Source organism: Pinus tabuliformis, chromosome 4_2 (assembly GCF_031772625.1).
Source record: "Pinus tabuliformis cultivar Carrire ecotype Pingquan chromosome 4_2, CPIR1, whole genome shotgun sequence".
Taxonomy (NCBI): domain Eukaryota; kingdom Viridiplantae; phylum Streptophyta; class Pinopsida; order Pinales; family Pinaceae; genus Pinus; species Pinus tabuliformis.
In genome coordinates, this window is record NC_142304.1 from 803,919,858 (window position 1) to 803,935,052 (window position 15,195).

The following is a 15,195-nucleotide window of genomic DNA, read 5'->3' on the forward strand; positions in this document are numbered from 1 at the left end:
ATGAAATAAAGTAATTGATAAAAAATAATTTTTAATTTTATTTATATTTATTATAAAGAGAATTGTGATTTTTCCACTATTCAATATGAAGATTTATATAGCTTATTTTAAAAGAAAGGTAAAATTCATTTCATATTCAATATAAAATTGATATATGATATTAAAAAAATATATATTAATAACAATTGATATATGATATTTAAAAAAATATATATTAATAACAAAAAACTATGTAGCATAATTTTATATCAACATTATATATGAGAAAAAAATTTAATGTAATTTGTTTTTGGTATGTTTTTACTTTCTAGTATAATTAACATGTGTAATTTTCATATTTCAGTATATAATTTGAAAGAAATACATTTTTTAATTTTGACATAAAATAACATATTTTAATACTTACTTTATGTAAAATATTTTAAAATCAACTTGATATTTAGAGATTTAAAATTTTAAAATAAAATATTTCAATTACTTCTTAGTATTCTAGAAATGTGTATTTTAATATGTGTATTAGGTAAAATATTTCAATTATATGAGAGAGAGAAATTTGTTATTCTATTAGTACTTTCTAATAGAGCATATGAGGGAGATGTGTAATTCTTTCAATGGTTAATACTGAGTTGACATGTAGAATTTTAAAATGATATTAATAACAAAAAGAAATTCAATGTATGGATGCACAGAGAGAATGTTCTTATTCCATAGATACATGCTTTCTACTTTTATGAGGGAAACATTTATTTAAAATATACTAAAAACAACAAAACATCTTAATATAAACAATGTGGACCATAAATAAAATATTTCAATGTCCATGTTAGTGAAATATTTCAATATCAACTATGTATATAGTATATAAAACAATTAAAAATAAAATAATTCTTAAATTCAATGTATGGATATAAAGAGAGATTCTTATTCCATGGTTACATGCTTTATACTTTTCAATATGAGAGAAACATTTATTTTAAAATATATTAAAAACAACAAAACATTTTAATATGAACAATATGAACCATAATAAATAAAATATTTCAATGTCCATGCTAAGTGAAATATTTCAATATCAACTATGAATAAGTATATAAAGTAATTAAAAATTAAAAATCTTATGGTTAAAATATTTTATTGGTGTGTTGCTCAAATTGAAGGAGATGTGGAATTCTTTTTATGGTTACCAAGGAGTTGACACATAGTGCAGACACACACATCCACACATATAAAGGATGATCAATGATCCATCTTAAGCCTAGAATTATTAATCATTGAGAGGAATCCAAACTCATAAAGTGTAAACATTTTTTCAAGTCTTGCACTCTCAAAAAATTACACATTAAGAAATTTGATCCAAGTCAATGCTTCATAAATCCAAGGTTAAAATAAATCTATACATACACACACACACACACACACATAATTAATTTTTATAAGTTAAAAAAACTTTACCACATAAAATAATACCAATCATAAGAACAATTAATTATTATCTTAAAATAAAAATAAAAACGGTTAAATTTTTATTATCTTAAAACAAAAATAAAAACGGTTAGATTTCTATAACCATCACCTTAAAAAAAAATAGGTTGATTAGGTTACTTCCATCATTTTATGAAAATTATTGTGTTTTCAAAAATTTATTAGGATTTAATCCACAGACTCTTGGATAAATGGTGATCGGGTGTTTTGTTAAGACACTCCTTGATGTGAAGCCATCGGTTCAATTCCCTACCCCAATCGAGGTAATATATTGGACATGGTGAAGATGTTGTCTTGTCAAGCTTACAAAAGAAAAAGGTTATTAGAATTTGTATTTATTCAAAATATCATTGAACAAGAGTAATACTTGCAACATATTTCACGTCTCTATCAGTAAATAATTTATAAAAAGTTGTGTGGAGTGCGAAGAAAACTCCGCACAATGAAATATCTCCACACAAAACTCTCCGCACAAAACTCTCCTCACAATGAAATCTCCCTCCACAAACCCCTCCATGCAATGCAAGTTGTGTGGAGTGTGAATAAAATTCCGCACAATGAAATATCTCCACACAAAACTCTCTGCACAAAACTCTCCTCACAATGAAATCTCCCTCCACAAACCCCTCCATGCAATGCAAGCTTTCCACACAAAGCTCTCCACTTGTCTTTTTGTCAGTGTCTCTCCACACAGTTCTTGTGCATTATTATTATTATATGTTATTGGTAATATTTTAATACTAAATAATCCATATAATGAAATATGTCGGCACAAAAATATCTGCAGAATGAATACAAATCTCTCTGAATAAAGTTATCCACTTGTCTTGTTGTCAGCGTGTTTCCACACTCTATCATTAATTAATTGTTTAAAGGTTACACAGAGTATGGAGAAAACTCCACATAAAGAAATCTATATGCACAAAATTCTTCGCATAATGAAATCTCTTTGCACAATACAAGTTTTTTGCACAAAGTTCTTCATTTGTCTTGTTTTCAATGTCTCTCCACACATTTCTCCTGCATCATTATTATTATATAATATTGGTAATTTTTTAATACTAATTAATTCATATTTAGGCAACAAAAAACAATTAACAAATCAGTCATCAAAGTGGTCAAGACACAGTGAAATCTCTTCCCACAAATATCTCTACACAATGAAGGCTATTCGCACAAGCATTTGTTAATAACAAATACAAGTGTGTTGTGACGTTCCACATTTCTGTATGCATTATCTTTCTACATCATTACTATTATATATTATTGTTAATATTTTAATACTAAATAATCTTTATCTCTATGTTTTGAATACTGGTAATTAATTATTAAAAAAAATTGGATTGCGGAGAGAACTCCATATAATGAAAGCTCTCTACAAAATGAAATCATTCCCCACATAAATCTGTGCATAATGAGTTTTCCAACATTAGATTAAATTTGTTAATAATAAATACAAGTGTATGACACTCTTTCACACTTGCACATGGATTCTTTGTCTGTACAATGCTTCTGCATTGTTTTGTACTTGTGCATGCATTCTCCCTTTGCACAGTTTCGATTATAAGGCTCTTAACATTATCAAATGCATTAAACATGATATGTTATTAAGGTTATGTCTCTTTATTAATCGAAGAATTAGTGTGAAAGCAAGGATTACTAGTAAACATTAGTGTTTATAATATATTGTATTACAGAATAATTCTAATGATAACATGTAACGTACAAACTTTTGAAAGCATTTAGTACTAGAGCATGTGAGAAAGGACAAGTGTGTAGAGAAACCATATATGCAAAAATTGTGTCGAGATGGAAATGTTTCCAAAGATGCGGAAACTTGGAGTGGAAGATAATGATTGTGATGTAGATCAATTCACACTTAGCATTGAAGAATTAATTAATGCTTAGTATTTCTATTGATAGTCATAGTGTAATGAGGCCACAAATGTTCCCAAAAAACTATGGAAATTTGGGTAGGATTTTGAGAAAACATAGTATAAATTTTTGGAAATCTTAGCTATGACTATTAACTTCAATATTTTGGGTACCCTAAGGTTTCTTGATGGTTTTGAATCCATTTCCACCATCATGGAATTGAATCAAATGCTCAAAGGATTATATTTCTATTGTCGCCTCGGTAGACAATGCCCTATTAATATGTATTCAAAAAGTTAATACATAGTTATGTTATCACTCAAAAGCTTAATAGAATTTACTTTGATGCATTGTGTAATATTGCTCACTACAAGCATATCAATAAAATTGTATCTATCGTTATCATAAAATAATCTTTTCAGCATTTATTTAGTGGATTCATGTATATGCAAAGGTTTTCGCAACTAATATGCCTCATAGCAAATTGAAACGATGTGTGGGTCTCCTTCGTATAGTTATATTGGCATATTTATTTTGTGCAATGAAAACTTATTCTGCATCTTTGTAGTCTGCACATGTATAATGATTATTGGTCGTAAACATATTAAGAAGAATGTGTTTATCGATATTATAAATTAGTCTTTTCGTCATTTATTCGATGAATCAACATGTAATCAAATATTATACAATATATTGTTTTCATTTATTTGTGAATGGATACATAATCAAGAAATTGTAAAAACCTAATTAATATTTAATTTCATGGTTAACAAATATATTTTGAGATATTAATATCAGGTATTATTGAAACCATAAGTATTTGTAGCAGAGTAATGTTAAAATCATTATATGTTTTGTCCAAATTGCATGAATTATGGACTTTCATATTATTGCATGTATTATAGATAGCGTTTACTAATTTTTCTATTAATGATAGAGTGTGAACTATGCAATGCTTTAAGGTGAGGCATAACAATTTCATTATTAGCCTTAATTAAATTTTTAATATTCAGTAATGTGAAATCCATAAAGCGAGTATGTGCGGATGGGTAGCACATACAACAGTGTAAAAAAAAATGAATGAAGGTTATGCTACACATATTTCTTTATGCACATCCATCTACCTTACCGGAATGGAAATTAGTCATTGGGCAATGTTTATGCATGCATTTGTTGAATAAACACTAAAAATATTTTATAATATCAATCGATTTGTTAAAAAGAAATAATCATTATACAATGTCATTTTTTTGAATAGATGCTTACATTAATAAGAAATGAAAATAGACAATTTTTCAAAGTAAGTTACGTAAATATTTTGAAATTAGGGAAAAAAATGGTTTGTGAAAATATCGGCAGAATAATATTTAACACCTACATCAAACCAAGAGCTAAATGAGTGGCGATTTACAGTGATGTAGGGTATATCCAATGAATTGAATAAAGCGATATAGATAAATGTAATGCATGGAAATTAATTCTAATATTTTCGAATTGGATGACAAAGTAAGGGTAAATGTTTCTGTGATCTGGCTTCAATATTTATTCTTATTCTTAGTAGTTTATTATATGACCTGGTCTTGATTCATTGTAATGCAAGTCTAACTAGGTTGTCATTGTTATTCATTGACACATTATTATGTTTAATGCGAAATCTTTCATTAGTCTGCATCTTATTGTATTCAAGTCTTTTATGTCCTCTGGTAAAATACAAGATGCCATGTAGATGAGGATGAGTGAGGTGTGGATTTGGTGAACGAGAAAAGTCAAGTCGAGTCACCTGCAAAGCATTGGTCAGGGGGAGGTTATATATAATAGCCATGTCAACAAGTTTGATGTTAATGATTATTCATTTGATCAATGAAACATTAGTAATGAGCTTGCATATCTCAAAATGCTTGTTGAATGACTCCTAAGAAACAAATATGATGACCATAATGTGATTATCTTGTTCATGAATAATATTCAATGCAACTAGTGGCAGATGTAGCAGATTCGAAAATATATAGAGGGGTCAGAAGTGTTTACAGGAAAAACTAACTTTCTTTGAAGGCATATTGGCTCATATGGAGAAACATGTACACTATGAATTTCATCTTCCACCGTCATCAAACTCAACAACAAAGAATGTTGTTCCATAACTATCCCTCATAGTTAGTAGCTATTGAGTATGTAATGATCCTAAAAGTTTTATGGATCTGTGTTTATTTTTCTTTTTTTGGTAGTGAATCAATTTGTCATATTGCACAACATAATGATCAAATGTTTAAAATGGAAAAAAATAAATAAAAAAATGAAAGCTTTTTAGGGATCAACAACAATGTTAGTCATAACAATGTCAGAGTAATCAATAACAATATAGTTATTCATGAAATTATCCTATCTTTATGCATGTTATGGAGGAAAGAAAAAGCATGATTCAATATAATTCCTACTACTTAACAAACTTGTCCACACTTAATTTCTCTGCTCACCATTTTTGTTGCACTTCCTTCACAGTATTTCTATTTTATCTACAACTTAATTGCAAAGAGTAATTTAGCATTGACTGTTTCGAAATGAAATATGAAGGTTTTTTAGAATGATTTGAAAATTAAAACAAATATTTTAATGTATTATAATGAAATTATGATTTCAACTTTAGAAAAATAATTTATTGTATCATAATTTCATGATGTTTTTAGAAATTGATAAAATGTACTATTAAGTATGTTGTGCAGAATCTACGACTACGGACAGAAGTATCATCCCTAGGCCTGGTGGAATGACTTAAAACAAAAGAAATAAAAAGGGACTAATGTTTTCCTTAAAGTAAATAGATAACAGGATGAAGCCTACCTAGAATCTGTTATATGCTTCGTTGCTTCTTTGGATTGAATGCTCCAATCCTAGCTTTGATCGCTATAATTAGAACCTGCATAGTTAGATAACACAAGCCAACGATCCACGTAATCTATGTTAGAAAATTATATATTACAAAGCAATGAACACATAAAATATTGCAGAAATATAAACACAGAAAATGCATAAAACAAGAGAGACACAGATATACGTGGTTCACCCAGTTTGGGCTACGTCCATGGAGAAACAGCCAATCCTTCTTTTATTATATTATCCAACAAACTGAAGAGATACAACCTACAGCAGATCCACTGTAACACCCTCTTCGCTCTCAATCTCCTCTCTCTTCCTCACTTAGAATACAGATATACATAAACACAATACAATTCCCTCATATATAGTGAGGGGTTTCCTTCTAGGGCAAAAACCCTAAATTAAACATAACTTCTACCATCAGATCATCCACCTAATGAACGGCCCAGATTGACTAGAAATTACTAGACTTTTACAAGGCAATTTTACATCTATTTTTAGCTTCAGGGGCGTTGCCCCCGGACCCCCCAACCGGGGGGGATTTACCCCCCCAAACCCTCGCAAGGGGGACAAGCCCCCCCCCCCCCCCCCCCCCCGCGTGGAGGGGTGTACAGTCATTTTTTAGGCTCCACACCCAACAATCTCCCACTTGGAGACTGATTATAGCAACTCCACCACTACTTCATTTGCTAGACAATGACTCCACTTTGGACCTGGTTGTTTCTCATCTTCTTCATCATACTTGAAAGACCAATTGAAACTGAGCAAATTCTCAGTTTCTCCCTGGTTATAACTTTTGTTAACATATCTGCAGGATTCTAGCTAGTGTGTATCTTTTCCAACTTCAACTGTCCATCTTCAAATGCTGACCGTATGAAATGGTACTTGAGCTATATATGTTTAGCCCTGGAATAAAATGTAGAGTTTTTTGCAAGATGTATGGCACTCTAGCTGTCACTATATAACCTGCCCAACTCCTGCTTCTTACCCAATTCATCCAGAAACCTTTGTAACCAAATCATATCTTTACTAGCCTCTGTGGCAGCAACATACTCTACTTCTATTGTTGAAAGTGCAACAACACTTTGGATTTTTGAAACCCAACTGACAGTTGTTCCACCTACAGTAAATACATATCCTATAGTGCTCCTCCTACTATCTCTGTCACCTGCCATATTTGCATCAACATATCCCTGTAGAGCAATGTTTGAACCACCAAAGCATAATGCTTGATTTGTGGTACCTCTCAAATACCTGAGAATCCACTTCACTGCCATCCAATGTTCTTTTCCTGGATTGTTCATGTACCTGCTTACAACTCCCACTGCATGTGCAATATCAGGCCTTGTGCAAACCATTACATACATTAAGCTTCCAACTGCTGATGCATATGGAACTTTAGACATATGATCCATTTCTTCTCGAGTCTTGGGACACGCCTCCTTACTTAATTTGAAATGGCTAGCCAGGTATACTAACTGGCTTTGCATTCTGCATATTAAACCTTTTCAACACCTTTTCTATGTACTCACTTTGAGACAATGTTAATTTGTGATTCTTCCTGTCTCTAGTTATTCTCATACCAAGGATTTGTTTTGCAGTACCCAAATCCTTCATTGCAAATGAGTTTGCCAATTTCCTTTTGAGCACATTTATTTCCTGCATGTTAGAACCTGCAACAAGCATCTCATCTACATACAATAACAATATAATATAGTTGCCATCATTTTGCCTTTTGAGATAAACACAATGATCAGAGTGACATCTAGTATAACCTTGTTCAGACATAAACCTATCAAATTTTAGATACCACTGCCTTGGAGCCTGTTTTAAGCCATACAAGCTCTTCTTCAACCTGCACACTAGTTTCTCCTTCCCTTTTACCTCATATCCTTGTGGCTGTTGCATATATATCTCTTCCTCCAAATCCCCATGGAGAAAGGTTGTCTTTACATCTAACTGCTCAAGATGCAAATCTTCAGCTGCTACTAGACTTAGAATAGTTTTGATTGAAGTCATTTTCACAACAGGAGAAAATATTTCATCAAAATCAATACCTTTCTTCTGTGCAAACCCCTTCACCACAAGTCTAGCTTTGTACCTTTGTTTTCCTCCATCTTCTTCCTTCAGCCTGTAAACCCATTTATTTTGCAATGTTGTTTTACCTGCAGGCAACCTGACTAAGTCCCAAGTCTGGTTATGTGCTAAGGAGTCCATCTCTTCTTTCATGGCTTTCTCCCACTTCTTCCTGGTTTCTACCTGCACTGCTTCTTCATAACATTCTGGTTCACCAGAATCAGTCAACAATACATAATATAATGAAGGAGAGTATCGTTTAGGGGGTCTACTTATCCTGGTAGATCTTCTAACACCACTTTCAGGTTTTTGAAGTGCTTGTTGCTGTTGTGGTTGTTGTTCTGGCTATTGATCATTATGATTTTTAGGCACCATCACTTTTCCTATGATATCGTCAAGCACTATGTATTCTCTGTTTTCTTTTTCTTGTTTCTTTTCCTGCAACTAATTCTTATACAAGACCTTTTCATTGAATATTACATCTCTGCTTCTAACCATTTTGTGATTTTCATAATCATATAAGCGATAACCAAAATCATTAACACCATATCCAATAAAGGTACATTTCTTTGATTTTGCCTCAAGCTTTGTTCTATTTTCTTTATTAATGTGGGCAAAGGATTCACAACCAAAAATCTTTAAAAATGAGTAGTTTACCTTTTTACCTGTCCATGCCTCCTCTGGAATACCACCATCCAAGGAACTTGAAGGCCCTCTTTTTATTAGATAAACAGCAATATCTATAGCATCTGCCCAAAATTGTAAAGGCAATCCTCCATTCAATCTCATGCACCTTGCACGCTCCATGATTGTCATGTTCATCCTTTCTGACACACCATTTTCTTGTGGTGTTCCTGGAACTATCTTTTCTCTGCGAATTCCATTCTCTGAACAGTACTTATCAAACTCTTCGCTGCAATATTCACCTCCATTATCTGTTCTAAGACACTTCAACCTTTTCCCTGTCTCATTTTCAACCAAAGGTTTCCATTTCTTGAAAGTATCAAATACATCAGATTTATTTCGAATACAATAAATCCAGGTTTTTCTGGTTGCATCATCAATAAAAGTAACATAATAATGAGAGCCACCAAGAGATGATACATGAGCAGGTCCCCATACATCTATATGTATAAGCTCTAATTTTTCGCTCTTCTTTTCTTTCCCAACTCTAAGGAAACTAACTCTCTTATGTTTTCCATAAACACAATTCTCATAGAATTTTAAATCAACATGCTTCAAACCTGGCAAAAAATTTCTTGTGTGAAGAATCTGCATCCCCTCTCACTCATGTGCCCGAGCCTATGATGCCACAATGTCGTATCTTCTCCTGTAGAGGTTAAAGCATTAACAGAATGAGAAATACCATTGCATAAATACAATGTACCAACCTTTTCTCCTTTCACTATTACTAGGGATCCTTTAGTGACCTTCCAGGTTTTATTTGTGAAAGTAGTTACACAACCTTTACCTCCTAACTGCCCTGTTGAAATCAGATTTTTCTTCAAATTTGGAACATGCCTTACCTCCTTTAGTAGCCATTGGTTTCCATTCTGCTTTTTTACAAGAACCTTACCCATTCCAACAATTTTACAGGGTTTATCATCACCCAAACAGACTTGTCCAAAATCTCCTTGAACATAGTCATGAAAATATTTCCTATCAAGTGTGGCATGGAATGAGGCCCCTGAATCTACCACCCAAGAATCAGTGATATTTTCAAAAGAAAGAATCAAAGCATCTTGTATCACCTCACCTGTCACATTTGCTTCATGATTCTTCAGGTGTCCTTTCTTCCCGCATTTCCAGCACACTATCCCTAATCTAGACTTGGATCTGTCTTTTCTTGACTTACTGTGATATCCTGAGCTCTTTCCTCTTTCCATTTTTCTTCTCCTAGTATCTGCAGTCAAAGCATTACCTGATGTCTCACCAAAGCATTTCCATTGCATTTCCTCACTAAGGATTGCACCGACAACATCATCAAACTTTAAAGTACTAGATCCAGAGACAGAGTTACTAATGGCCATAACTAAACCATTCCAACATTTTGGCAATGAGCACAGAAATAACACAGCCCTAACTTCATCATCAAAATTTACCCCTACAGAACTTAACTGACTTGTAGCTGTATTAAAATAATTTAAATGGTCTGCAACAGATCCACCTTCTGACATCTTCATATTAAATAAATGCTTCATAAGAAATACCTTATTTGAGGCCGAGGGTTTTTCATATAGTTTGGCCAATCGACATTAAACCCTGTGTTGTCATTTCCTTTGAAATATTAAACGCTACCGACACTGCTAGGCATAGCCATATTGTTCCAAGTGCCTTTCTGTCGAGAATATCTCATTCTGTGTTTGTCATAGTCACGACTTCTTTGTCTTTCCGCTCAATGGTAGGTATAGATCTCTCTGATACAGATAATATTCCATCTACATCTTCCATAGCTAGTAGTTTTGGCTGTTGATTTTTTCAACCCTAAACCTACCATCTTCCGCCATTTCTCCCACTCAAACCAGGAACCCTTATCTCCTGCAAGTTTATCAGCCAAATAGACCTTCGGCTCTGATACCAATTGTTAGAAAATTATATATTATAAAGCAATGGAACACATAAAATATTTCATAAATATAAACGCATAAAACAAGAGAGACACAGATATACGTGGTTCACCCAGTTTGGGCTACGTCCACGGAGAAACAACCAGTCCTTCTTTTATTATATTATCCATCAAACTGAAGAGATACAATTTATAGTAGATCCCTTGTAACGCACTCTTCACTCTCAATATCCTCTCTCTTCCTCACTCAGAATACAGATATACATAGACGCAATAAAATTCTCTCATATATAGTGAGGGGTTGACTTCTAGGGAAAAAAACTCTAAATTAAACATAACTTCTATTGTCAAATCATCCACCTAATGAACGGCCCAAATTGACTAGAAATTACTAGACTTTTACAAGGAAATTTTACATCTATTTTTTGCTTCGAGGGCGGTGCCCCCGAATCCCCACCAGGGGACCGCTGGCACCCGGACCCCCGTGAGGGGGACAAGTTCCCCCCCCCCCCCCCTGCGTGGAGGGGTGTACAGTCTTCCTGGGGTATATATCCGGCTGAAACCTTTGAATACGGAAGATAATCAAACTCCACACCCAACAATCTATGCAGCATCATCTAATCACTTTATTCAATAGATCAACATGGTATTGAAATATATGAAACCATAACATCCAATATAGGAAAACAAAAAACTCTTTGCATTAATGGAAATGGAGTGAGTTACAACCAAAATAGGCGTTGATCTTGTAGAAGAGATCCTCCAAGTTGAATTGTCCTTTCCTTGTCACAAATTTCACCTTTAATCACCCTAATGCATGGAAATATATATCTCACAATAGTAGCATAAGGGTAGAATCACTCTCCAAAATCCAACTCCTTGCCTATGGTTGGAAATAATATATAGGTGAAGGAGGTAGTCCATGAATTCTTGTGTTTTTACCAATCTGGGCTTGAGATCCACTCTTGATGGGAGGATGATCCCAAGGGATAAAGGATGAAAAATACAAGTTATGATAGGATAGGATTCGAGACTTTTATCTGAGGTAAATGGTTACAACAGATCCTAGAATATTCTAGAAGAGTAAGCTTCAATATTCTTTCTCTTTTTCCTGAATTTCTAGAATAAGCGCACCCCCAATACTGAGAAACTTGTTGGTGATTAGAGCAGGTGCAGAGTATGGAAACCTGGTAGTCAACACTGACTAGTAAGAGACCGAGTTCATTGGTCCTTAAAATGACTGAAATGAGGTGCTTTCAGGGAGAAAAGCAGGGATTAGATGAGTCATTCTTAGGGATTTGTGGAAGGATGATGAAAAAGGGGTCAAAAGATGTTGATTGATCCAGTTGAAGGCATATTGATCAGATGTGACAAAATGACCTATAAAAGATTACCCGCTAAAGTGAAAACTCATAAATTTTAGCTGATGACAGAAGTGCTTTACCTTGTGACAAGTCGGGATCAAGAATAATTAATGATATCATCATATGTTACAATACATTTACATCATGACATCTTTGTTGAGGGAGGCTTACCCATACTCAACTCATAAGCTAACATTGCATGTAAAATGATCAAAAGACATGTCCACGGATGAATGATGGTGGACCCATGACCAAATGATTGTCTCTATGATCATGGCCATCATACATTGTGATATTCTATTACTCCTAAAATCGTGTCCTGGATGGATGAAACTATATATGGGGTCTTCTATTCACACAACCAACCAATGTATGATTCTAACCATGGGAATAAAGGAGTTGGATTCAAACATGGTAGATACCATCTAATTGCCAACCAATGATGTAAGTCATTAACAGACATGAGATAAAACATCGATGATGTTAATGGCTCTCAAGCTACTCTAGTACAATATGTATTGTGTGAATAAATGAGATGTCAAACACCACACTGAATCTTTCGATCGAAGGACAATGATGTAAACATGTCGCTAAGAATGAGGAAACTTGCCATTGATGTATGCATGCACCAAGGTACCAAGGGTTTTTTCTAAGTCAAATTCCTAGATAATGAGTTGATTTCAATAGGAAGCGACCCATCACAGGAGGGCCTTAATGTATCTCCCATCAACGACATGAAACAAGTGTGGTGATTTGAGATAGAATGATCAAAATGATGTTGATAAGGAACTGGATCAGGAAAGGCAGACATGGAATGAAGGATTAAGAGTATCGTGGTAGAAATTAATTAAATAAATTCTCTTGAACACAACGGAAACACTGAATGGATTTGGTATCATTGACCCAAAACAAAAAATGGAGGCTTTGAAACAGTATGATAAACTGAAAGACAAGCAGATTTCCAAACCCAACAACCACGGAGATGAAGTGGAAGAGTGTCGTGTTCAAGAGAGACTCATTGCCATTAACAAAATGGAGTTGTTAGTGTCAGTCTTTCCAGCCTTCCTCCAGTGATCAAATATGCTCTTACAAAGTGGTCTCAGAGTTTCCAAGTCAAATTTTGTCATTTCAAAGAGTTTTCAAGCAAAATTTGGTCACTAGGCATTAGGTCTAGGGTTTGCTCCCACTCTTTTCAAAGTTGACCAAATGCCCATCTATGTCACTATTCAGATGAGTCTATCATCATTCATAGGGTTTTCATTATCATCTCAGTGTCTAATGAGTCATTGTACATCTTGTTCATGCTTCAGTTGTGCCCAGGCAAGGTCATTTCCCTCTCCTAGGGTTTTGAAAGCCAATTTCTCTTGGACAGTCAAATCATCGGCAAAACTTGTATCCAGATGTTCATACACCTTCCCCTATCCTTAAAGTACCTTATCAAACACTTTCCATCATTGAGATCCCCCAAATTCCTCATTTTTGAACAAACCCTAGTTTCTAGCTACAACCTGGCAATTTTCTAGGTTGGGCCTGTGTTTTGCCCTTTTGGACCCCTTCCCCTCACTCAATCTCTGATATTCCACTTTCCCCTAATTCCTAACATCCCACCCTACTTCCAAAAATTTCCCCAAGAATTTAGAAGCCTCTTATCCCCTTCATTCCGCTTCATTTCGGCAAAATCCCCTGTTCAACACATCGAAATAAGTTTCACTCAAAAGATGTTTTAGAGAACTAAAAGATGCATTTTTTGAAACTGAGAGAGGTTTCTGTCCAAACCATGCCAAGGAAGAAAAACCTCTTTCACTTTTTTCACAGGTGGCATGGTTTGAGAGAAATGTCAATAATATCGTTGCCTCAGGAGAATCAAAGACACCTCTAAAGTGACCTTGGGAAAATCAAGTTTTCTCCTAGATTGGTTGGCCAAATGATTTTCTTGATGGGTAAAATGCTAACTAGACACAAATATCTTTCCAATGAGCTATCATGAGCTAAATTTTGGGTTGAGGAAGGCATTCAAAAATTGACTGCAACAGCACTCTTCCTTGAGGCAGCCTCATTTGGAACTTTTTGACCAGTCTTGGGAGATTTCATTTTTGACAGGGTAAATGAACTCCAAATTGAAAACTTCCAGTTGTGTTGGAAATTAGACTCAAATACCTTTCCAACGAGATATCCTGCACCTGATTCTGACACCGGGAAGGCCTCCAGAATCCTCCTGCAAAAGCGTGACCCGTTGAGCCTAGCGCGCGACCCGTTGAGGGCGCGCGACCCGTCAGGGCACCTCCAGCAGTGTAAAAATTACACAGGCGCGACCCGTTGAGGGTGCGCGCAGTGCGCACAACCCATCAGGGTTTCCTCCACAAAAAGTTACCAGCAAGCTGCCAAGGAACCACAAGTTGCTAAATTTTGCAAGTATTTCAAAACAGTTAAAACAGCAGATTTTTGAGCAAGAGGCTATGCTTCTTCGGGTCAATGCTCATTTGGAGAGGTTGCTGGTTAAGGCCAACCAAGATAATAACTTGCTTAGGAACATCAAAAATCATTATTGGGCGTGGATGCACGTATGCAAGGCGAAAATGAAGATGTTCCAAAGGCGGTTGGCCAAGGCACAAAAAAGGAGAAAGAGGCCCGATCCCCTCCATATCTTGGCCGAGGCTTCACTAAAGGACCAAGGCAATAAATAGCCCAGCCACAGCACAAATCCCAAAAAAATTTGAGCATTTTGGGTAAATTTTGGTTTTTTCAGGCAATTACAAGTTTTCTCCATTAACGGGTCTCACCCCCTGCGCGACCCTTCATCCTGGCAACTCCATTTTGCAAAAACTCAGCATTTCCAGTTTTTCATGAGAAGTTACATATGCTCATCAATGGACTTGAGATTTTATGAAGTTTTGGGCCTCCAGAAGGTCAAAAAAGGAGCAAAAAATGACTTTCTGCCACATTTTTGAGTTGCAGAAA